The sequence below is a fragment of the Microtus ochrogaster genome, chromosome 7 (genome assembly GCF_000317375.1).
Source record: "Microtus ochrogaster isolate Prairie Vole_2 chromosome 7, MicOch1.0, whole genome shotgun sequence".
Classification (NCBI taxonomy): Eukaryota; Metazoa; Chordata; class Mammalia; order Rodentia; family Cricetidae; genus Microtus; species Microtus ochrogaster.
In genome coordinates this window covers 78,729,814-78,739,511 of record NC_022014.1, presented here as the reverse complement: position 1 = coordinate 78,739,511, position 9,698 = coordinate 78,729,814, and the positions used below count along the sequence as shown (strand labels likewise).

The 9,698-nt window shown below is 46.4% G+C and overlaps 1 non-coding gene and 2 pseudogenes across 1 annotated transcript; all 3 read right to left on the bottom strand.

The window, feature by feature from the left end:
* Positions 1 to 212, bottom strand: part of LOC113456299 — a 9,554-nt pseudogene extending 9,342 nt beyond the window's left edge.
* A 324-nt stretch (positions 213 to 536) lies between these two features.
* Positions 537 to 2,010, bottom strand: LOC102000881 (annotated as a pseudogene).
* A 4,821-nt stretch (positions 2,011 to 6,831) lies between these two features.
* LOC113456367 lies at positions 6,832 to 6,965 on the bottom strand. Its single transcript, XR_003377190.1, has one exon. It is a non-coding gene; the product is annotated as a small nucleolar RNA SNORA70 (small nucleolar RNA).
* Between the last annotated feature and the right edge of the window lie 2,733 nt (positions 6,966 to 9,698).

Genomic DNA, 9,698 nt, shown 5'->3' with positions numbered 1-9,698 from the left:
GTGGCGCATGCCTTTAATCTCAGCTCTCAGGAGGTGGATCTCTGTGAGTTCGAGGCCAGCCTAGTCTACTTGAGTAAGTTCCAGGACAGCTCCAAAGCTACAGAGAAACCCTGACACACACACACACACACACACACCAAACAAATAAATTAAATAAAAATAAAAGGTTCAATAATCTACCTTTTTAGCTTATCAATATTGCTCTCTCCCATCCCTGTCCCCTGCCTCCTAATCTCTCCCTCCTGGGGCCACTAAAACAAACTTCTTACATATTCTTCCAGAAATTCTCATTAACATTAAAAAAAAATCATTCTATTTCAAAAGTTGGAAACTCCCAAACTGTCCACTGTAGCGTGAGGCAATTTTACAACACTCTTAACAAAAACCAGGGGTCAACTTCACAAGGCCATGGATGGAAAGATTACCTACAAATCAAATTATCATCCAACACATTTTAATAACTAAATAGTTAAATACGACACTGGATCAAAAATAATCACAGGTTGTAAAAGGGCTAAACCCATTAGTCCAACAACTTAGTGGGCCATCCCAACTACACTGGACGTTTCATGGGGCTGCCACACCGCACCTACACACACTTTATCATGGGCTTTAAACAAACTGTAGAGTTTTGTGGTCTTCCAGTCGCAAATGTTTAATTTCCTATTTCCATCTCCTGAAATCACACAGCTCATGTCTGCCTGACAAGCGTAGCCTGATACCAGATGACCTTACAACTTTTCTCCTTATTTCATCTGAATCTGTTCTGCGCTCCAGAATTAAGATTCGCCTATCCATTGACTGGCATGCTAGCCGTTTCCATTTGGAGACAAATCACTGCAAGCACTGAATGCACACTTGGCTCTGCTCTGTACTTAAAACCCACAGGGATATCCCATCCCCAAACTCTTAGGCTCTTATCATCAGATGTACTCACAAATCTTCAATTTCCATCAACAAAAACAACGGTGTTGACAGCTCCCAAATGCCGATCGTATTCCTGAACAATCTCTTCACTGCACAATCTTTGCGCCAGACGTCCCAGCCACAAAGAGATTTTGCTTGTCTTCATCGGGATTGAACCTGACACAATAGGGTGCTTTTTGGTTTGTGAACCTTGGCTTACCCTGTCCGTCTCTGTGTCCCAGAGCTTCAGGTACCTGTCACAGGCCGCACTGAGGACCTGTGTCCCTGCAGTGTTGACACAGATTCCCGCACAGCTTTACTGTGACCCATCAATGTGTTCAGACAGCGCCGGTCTCCATAAAGTTCCCATTGCTTAACTTTACAGTCCATGGAACAACAGCCTGACCACACTGACACCCTTTGTGTGTCCAGACCACAAAGGAATTTGGTTTTGGGGAAGACAACATTTTCACGTGGCCCAGACAACTGTAGATTAACACCGCCTTGAGCACCATACATTTCTTCAACGTGTAAGATTGTCTTCTCCACAGGTCTCTCCTCTTCCCATTTGCCTTTTTACTGCCTCTTTGCTGTGATTTCATCCAACTCCTTTTGTTCTTCTTCTGAACGTTTGGCTACATCTTTTTCATCCACAAATTTTGCCCATGGTCCCAAGAAACCATCAATATTAGAAGCATCATTTTGTTTGAATTTTTCCTCTTTTCTGTTTTCTTCTGACCAGTTTCAAATACAAATGTCCATCTTTGCTGTTCAAACATGAAGTCGTTGACATGAGCTGCTCTAGATGTCCAGAAAGCTTATTTCTGGGAGCAGCCATAGGAGCAATCTCAAAGGTAGGATTATATTGAATTTCTTTGACAACAGGGTCAAGGTGAACTCCAATCTCCAAATCTTTCTCAACTGCCACCTCCAGTGCCCAGTCACCGCCACTGTCTGAGAGGGCTTGGCTGAAGGCGATTTGGTCAAGTGCATGAGAGAGCCGGCGGCTGGCAGCGGACACAGACTGCCCTCACTGTCGGAGTCCGATTCAGACCCTGAACCCAAACCATACGAACCAGCTAGAGCTGCAATCGCAGCAGACATGACTACAACAGATGCCCTCTGCTGTGGCCAGGCCAGGGTGGAAGAAGCAGCGAGTCCCAGCACCTCATTGGGTGCCAGATGTAGCGCAAATTCTAACAGGTCTTAAGCTCAGAGAAGCAGGGCAGCCAGCCACTAGTTCTTTTTTTTTTTTTTTTTTTTTTTTTTTTTTTTTTTTTTTTGGTTTTTTTCAAGACAGGGTTTCTCTGTGGTTTTTGGAGCCTGTCCTGGAACTAGCTCTTGTAGACCAGGCTGGTCTCGAACTCACAGAGATCTGCCTGCCTCTGCCAGCCACTAGTTCTTACCTCTACAGAATACTCAGATCCAATGGCCGAGAGCTCCTATCTCGGCAATCCTCAGAATGAATGGGCTTGAGATCCTGTCTCCACCCACTTTATATTCCTGTCTCCACCTCCCTAGTGCTGGGATTAAAGGTGTGTGCCACCACTGCCTGGCTTCTATGGTTAACTAACGGCTAGCTCTGCCTTCTAATCTTCAGGCAAGCTTTATTTACTAGAGCATAAATAAAATATCACCACATCTTTTAGTATATCAGACTGCATCAATCCGTCAACAGAGTTCATCAAATGAACCCCATAAATCTGACAATGTGTTTCATGAAATCTCTGTGATTATTGAAAAACAGATGACTTCCACTTGGGGTCAGGTTCACAGTATACCACATTAAATGACTGAGTTAAAAAGTCAGCTGGGGCCGGGCAATGGTGGCGCATGCCTTTAATCCCAGCACTCGGGAGGCAAAGACAGGCGGATCTCTGTGAGTTTGAGACCAGCCTGGCCTACAGAGCTAGTTCCAGGACAGGCTCCAAAGCCACAGAGAAACCCCGTCTCGAAAAAAAAAAAAAAGTCAGCTGGGCAGTGGAAGCACACACCTTTAATGGCAGCACTCGGAGGCAGAGGAAGGTGGATCTCTGAGTTCAAGGCCAGCGTGGTCTACAGAGTGAGTTCCAGGACAGTCAGGGCTACACAAAGAAACCCTGTCTCGAAAAACAAAATAAAACAAAAAATCAACTTTCATAGGAAATTCCTCTTGAAGAGCACTGGATTGGAGTGTTGTCACGAGCTGGGCCTAGAGGTGCAGTCCTGTTATCTCAGTTGTTTGGGTAGCTGAAGCAGGAGGGTCTCAAGTTTAAGGCTGGCTTGGGTTGCACAGTGGATTCTAGGTTAGCCGGGGCAACCTAAGGAGATGTGGCCTCAAAAGTCAAAAGTAAAAGGAGATTTGGAATTATAACTCTGTGGGAGGGTACTTGTCCACCATACCCAAGGCAATACCCCCAGTACCAGAAAAGCAAAGATATAAACAAAATGCCTTGCTAAGCCTGTGGCGGAGTGGTCTGATAATAAAAGCAGCTGTCTGTGCCCTCCTATCAGACCCTGAGTACAGGGAGTATTTTGACAGCATGTTTACTTCTCTATGGCCTGTGCCAGACGGGGTGAAATCTTTCTGGCTATAATAAGACACGTGGGCTCAGAAAAGCAATATGATTCAGAAGCAGGAACCACAACTCCCAGAGCAAAGATCCCCTCTTGGGGAGTCTGCTGGCTTCATCTTTCACGAAGGGTGTCAGGGAGGGGCTAAGCCAGGCTTGCAGATCTGAACTCTGGACGGTGGCTCATGCCCGACATTCTCCGCTCGCCAAGCCCACATTGTCTGCATTCCCCTTGCTTTAGGTTCTCTTCTTGCCTCTTGGACACAGATACATGAGGTCACATAGCTTCTCCTTCAGCTGCTGGGGTCTCAAGGAGAGGGTAGAGGGAACACTAACTTATATAAAAACCCAAGGGTCCCGTCCTATATTCTCCCTGGCTGTTGGGGTGTATCTCTGTGGGACAGAATGTGTTTCGTTGAGGCTTTTGTTTTGTTTGTGTGTGTGCGTGTTTGTGCGTGTTTGTGCGTGTGCACACGTGTGAATACAAGCACCCGCAGCGTACGTGGGAAAGTCAAAGGACAACTTGGATTAGTCAGTTTTCTCTTTCTACCGCGGTAGGTATCAACCTCAGCCTGCCAATCAGATTTGCTGGAAAGTCCCATTGCTAAATGAACCATCTTGCTAGCTTCAAAATGAGACCTCATGTTAGATGGGCTTGGTGAACTTAACCCAGTTTCAGTCCTAAGGGCACCTGTTTATGGGACAAACAGGGCTATTTGCCGTCATGCTGTTAATAGGCCAACTGCTTGTGTGTTTATATAGGGAGCTAAGGAAGGTGACATGTCCCCAGTGTCCTGCCAAACAAACAGACCTAATCACCCCAACTGAAAGCGAGTCTGCAACCTCAGAAACACAGTCCAGCATTCAACAAGCATATTTTTATTTATTTATTTTTTTTTGTTTTTCGAGACAGGGTTTCTCTGTGGTTTTGGAGCCTGTCCTGGAACTAGCTCTTGTAGACCAGGCTGGTCTCGAACTCACAGAGATCCGCCTGCCTCTGCCTCCCGAGTGCTGGGATTAAAGGCGTGTGCCACCACTGCCCGGCTAACAAGCATATTTTTAAAAAGGGAGAGAGGTAGAGAGCCGTGACACACGCAAAGATTGTGCGCACACACTAATAATTAATGAAAACATTCCAACGAAAGGAAATCCCACTTGGAGCTTTCCTGAACACACTAAGCTAGAACATGTCTAGTTCCCAACAAGGAACACAACACTGACACTCTAGAATGTGTGTGTGCGCACGCGCGTGTGTGGGTCAGAAGTTAATGTTAAATGCCCCTTTATTTTTCTTTTTTAAAATATATTTATTTTTATTGTATGTATGTTTATTTTCCTTTTGTGTACATCGGTGTTTTTTTTTAGTTAATTAATTTTTTTATTAAAAATTTCCATCTCCTTCCCTCCTCCCCTCCCCCCCCCCCTCCAGTCCAAAGAGCAGTCAGGGTTCCCTGCCCTGTGGGAAGTCCAAGGTCCTCCCCCCTCCATCCAGGTCTAGGAAGGTGAGCATCCAAACAGACTAGGCTCCCACAAAGCCAGTACATGCAGTAGGATCAAAACTCAGTGCCATTGTCCTTGACTTCTCGGTCAGCCCTCATCGTCCGCCATGTTCAGAGAGTCCAGTTTGATCACATGCTCCATCAGTCCCAGTCCAGCTGGCCTTGGTGAGTTCCCATTAGATCAGCCCCACCATTTGAGTGGGTGGGCACACCCCTCGTGGTTCTGACTTCCTTGCTCATATTCTCCCTCCTTCTGCTCCTCATTTAGTACATTGGTGTTTTGACATGGGTGTCGGGTCCCCTGCAACTGGAGTCACAGGTAGTTGTGAGCCGTCATGTGGGTGCTGGGAACTGAACCTGTGTCCTCTGGAAGAGCAGTCCGTTCTCTTAACCACTGAGCCATCTCTCCAGTCCTAATTGCCCTTTTTCTTTTCTTTTTTTGGGGGGGAGGGAGAGGGTTTTCAAGACAGGCTTCCTCTGTTTAACAGCCCTAGCTGTTCTGGAACTAGCTCATATAGACCAGGCTGGCCTCAAACTCACAGAATCCTCCTACCTCTGCCTCCCGAGTGCTGGTATTAAAGGTGTGTGCCACCACCACCTGGCATAAATGCCCTTTTTCAATTGTTCTTTACCTTCTTTTTTTGAGACAGGGTCTCTCACTGAACCCGAAGTTGACAATTTGGCTAGACTAGTTAAGCAGCCAACCCTGAGCGCTTCCTCTCTCTGCCTCTCCAGATGTGAAAAGACAGATGTGCGGTTCAGTGCCTGGATTTTTATATGTGATCCGAAAGTAGGTCCTCTTGTTTGGGTGGCAGGCTCTTTTACTAACCGAGTCATCTCCCCAAACCCACTTTCCCCCTTTAACACCAAAGACAATCCCATCCAGTTCTTTCTTCTTCCGCTGATGGTCATGTCTAACTTCTCTCTCTGATCCTTGAGGTCCAGACTGATGAACCTTTTATGTTTAGAGTATCAGGGATGACTCCCTCACAGCCCACTCTTTCCTTCTTTCCTTCATTCCTTTCTCTCTTCAGAATCTTATGTATTCTAGATGAGTGTTCTACCACAGAGTTATACCTTATAGCATATATATTACACACACACACACACTCATAAACACACATTAGAGTCTCACTGGGGCTGGAGAGATGACTCAGGGCTAAGAGGACTTGTTGCTCTTGCAGAGGACCTGGGTTCAAATTTCAGCATCCACATAATGGTTCACAACCATCTGTAATTCCAGTTCCAGGGGATCCAATGCCTTCTTCGGACCTCTGCAGACACTAAGCAAGCAGGAGACACTCTACAGACATACATGCAGGCTAAACACTCACACATAAAATAAAATGAATAAATCTATTAAATCTCATTTTATGTCCCAGGCCAACCTCAAAGACAACAATCCTCCTATTGCAGCATCCTGAGTGATGGGACTTCAGATGCATGGCACCGTGCCTGCCTCCTTATAGAATCAGTTACTATTTTTGTTTTGTTTTGTTTTGCTTCTTTAGGCAGACTAGATGTGAAAGTTATTACTGAAAATGACTTGGTGGCATTGTAGGACGCAGCACAGTGGAAGCCCTCAGAAGCTCAGAACCTCCACTTGTCCAGGGGATCGCGATTAGGGACATATTTCACCCCATCGTTGTCAGGGATGAATTGCTTCTCAGCTCCCAAGTCCTCAGTTCATCTACACTTGATGAAGGAACTTGAACTCTCAAACTTATGTTCCTTATTCCACAGGTTGGTACAGATGGACATGGTGACCTGGCCTAGTCACTGTGCCCTGGAGCTTCCCAGAGACATGCTGAACACCTGTCTAGAATCTACACTGGGGACAGCATTGTGATCAGAGATAGGAATATCTACCAGAAAGCTGTTTCCAAAGTCCCTTAGGACAGCTCAGATAGGCAAGAGACTGCCAACACTACCAACGGGGCTGCTGTGTGTAGCCATTGCACACCAGGTCCCCATGAAGACAAGAACCTGGTGGACTCATTGGCTGCGGGCATAGTCTGTACCTGTCACATCTCTTTCATCTTCCGTGTATGGAAGCTGCTTGTCCAGCACATCTCTCTGTGTGTACATAAACACAGCTATATAAAGCGAACGCTCTTCCCCATCTGACACACATAAATATAAGGGTAAGTAATGCTGTCCCCTCTGGTTGCCAGGCAGTTCTGGTATTTATATTGATTTTAGCTCACGATGCTTACAGAGATTTAATTATCCTAAGAATCTAATGTTCATGTTAATTTGGGAGAGGATGGGGATTTGGTGTCTCAGGCAGAGCCAAACATTTGAGAGCTGGTTGATCTGTAGCTCCAGAAAAGCTGCCAGCAAAACTTGGGAGCAAACTGTTTCACCCTTGCAACTTGAGGCAGAGCGGAAAAGGGGTCCCCGCATTTCCGAAGGCTTTTCACACATCTGACATAATCAGCTAGGGGAAAATGGAAGGACTTTTTTTTCTTTCTTTCTTTCTTGGTTTTCCGAGACAGGTTTCTCTGTAGCTTTGGAGCCTGTCCTGGATCAAGACTGGACAGACAGCCGGGTGGTAGTGGCACATGCCTTTAATCCTAGCGCTTAGGAGGCAGAGACAGATAGATCTCTGTGAATTCAAGGTCAGCCTGGTCTATAAAGCGAGTTCTAGGGAGAGAAACCCTGTCTTGAAAAAGAAGTACAAACAAACACCCCCTCCATACATAAACTTTGCTGCCAGTTCCTTCTCTCCTCGCTTGCATATTAGTATATGAAGGGTTACAGGCAAGCGCACCGGTCTCGACATTCTAGCTGTCAGTTCAAGCCTTTGGCTCTATTTTCTATGACACACAGCCAATAAACCATGTCTGTTACCACCAGAGCGGTTGGTTTCCCTTACATCACGTAGCCTTCTCCCTCTGTGATCAAGCTGCTCAAGCAGACATTGGTCCCTGGGAAAGCCTGGTTCAGGTTGTTCATTTACCTCCAGATCCTGACTGATAATTTCCTCCAGGTCATGACCTTGAAATAACAATGATGTTATTTTTTTTTTAAAGTGAGGCCCTTCCGTTTTTTGGAGGCAAAAGTCTGTTTATTCCAAGATAACCTTGCACTGGCTATTATAGCCAAGGATGGCCTTGAACTTCTGATCCTCTTGGCGCTACCTCTTGAGTACTGGGACTACAGGCATGTGCCACCATGGCTAGTCTTATGTGGTGCCCGGCATCTACACCAGGATTTCATTCTTGTTCAGTGAGCACCCTACCAACTGAGCTGTGGTAAGAGAACACTAACTTTTTTTTTTGGGGGGGGGCAGGTTTTTCTACATGTAACAGCCCCAGCTGTCCTGGAATGAGCTCTGTAAATCAAGCTGTCTTTGAACTCACAGAAATCCACCTGCCACTGCCTCCTGAGTGCTGGGCTTAAAGGAATGTACCACCACCACCACCTGACTTTGCTATCATTTTTAAAGGAGTTTATATTGGGTTCAAATGAAAAACACAATATGTATTATTTCGTCTTGGTGTAAAAAACCTTCAGGCACTGAAGATCCTGGCCAGATAGAAGGGCACTAGCCAGTCCTGGTGGTACAGGCCTGTGATCTCGAAGCTTGGCAGGTAGAAGCAGGAAGGTGGAGTTCAGAGTCAACTTCAACTGCATAGTGAGTTCTAAGTTATGCTGGACTACATGAGATCCTGTCAAATAGCAGCACCTTCACCCAGAGGGACTACGCATTTGAGGCCTGTGTGTGTGTGTGTGTGTGTGTGTGTGTGTGTGTATAGGGGGGGAGACTTTTCTCAAAAGAAGAAGGAGGAGGAGGAGAAAGAAAGAAAGAAAGAAAGAAAGAGAAAAAGAAAGAGGGAAAAAGGACATTCGATCTAAACCTTGCCACAATTGTTACAGAACCTGTAACAATTGAAACTTCCAGAGAACCTAGGTCCTGCTCTGGGACCTAAAGCCAAAGGGACCAAAGCCACGTTTCACTCAAGAAGGAACGGGGAAAACGCAGCTATGGCGCTTACTAAACACGCGGGAAAACATTGGTTCTGTTCTTTTGGAACCACGAAGTATCGAAACTTGCGAACTAAGATTCCGAGGTGAGGAGGGTGAGAAGGGAGGGCTGTTCTCTCCGGTTTCTGTTTTGGTTCCTGGGAAGCAGGGTTTCCATTGCATGGGATGCAACTGGATATTTCCTCCGTCCTCCGTAGCTGGGCCCTGGCAAACACTGTTTCCTGGCACTCGAAGAGCGGCAAGTCCCAGCAGCGAGGTCAAATCCATTTTTGGAGCCAAACAGCCGTCTTCCTTTACAGTTAGCTTTACAACCGCCAAGACCGCTCCTGGCTGTCTAGACTAGAGTGACACCTAATGGCAACAAAGGGAATTGTTCCAATTTCCCAGTCCTAGAATGCTGGATTCCCGATCTCCCACAAAGGTTCTTGATTGTATCACCCGCTAATTACTCTCTAATTAATGATGATATGTACAGTTGACAACGTGGGTGTCCTAGTCAGGGTGACTGCTGCTGTGACGTCACACCATGACCAAAGCAACGTGGGGAGGGAAGGGTTTATTTGTTCACACTTCCACTCTGTAGCCCATCCTTGAAGGAAGTCAGGACAGAAACTGGAGGCAGGAGCTGATTGGGGGAGTGTTAGGGGGGCTGCTTACTTGTTTGCTCCACGACTTGCTCAGCCTGCTCTTACAGAACCCATGACCACCAGTCCAGGGGATGGCACCATGCACAATGGGCTGGAGCCTCCCC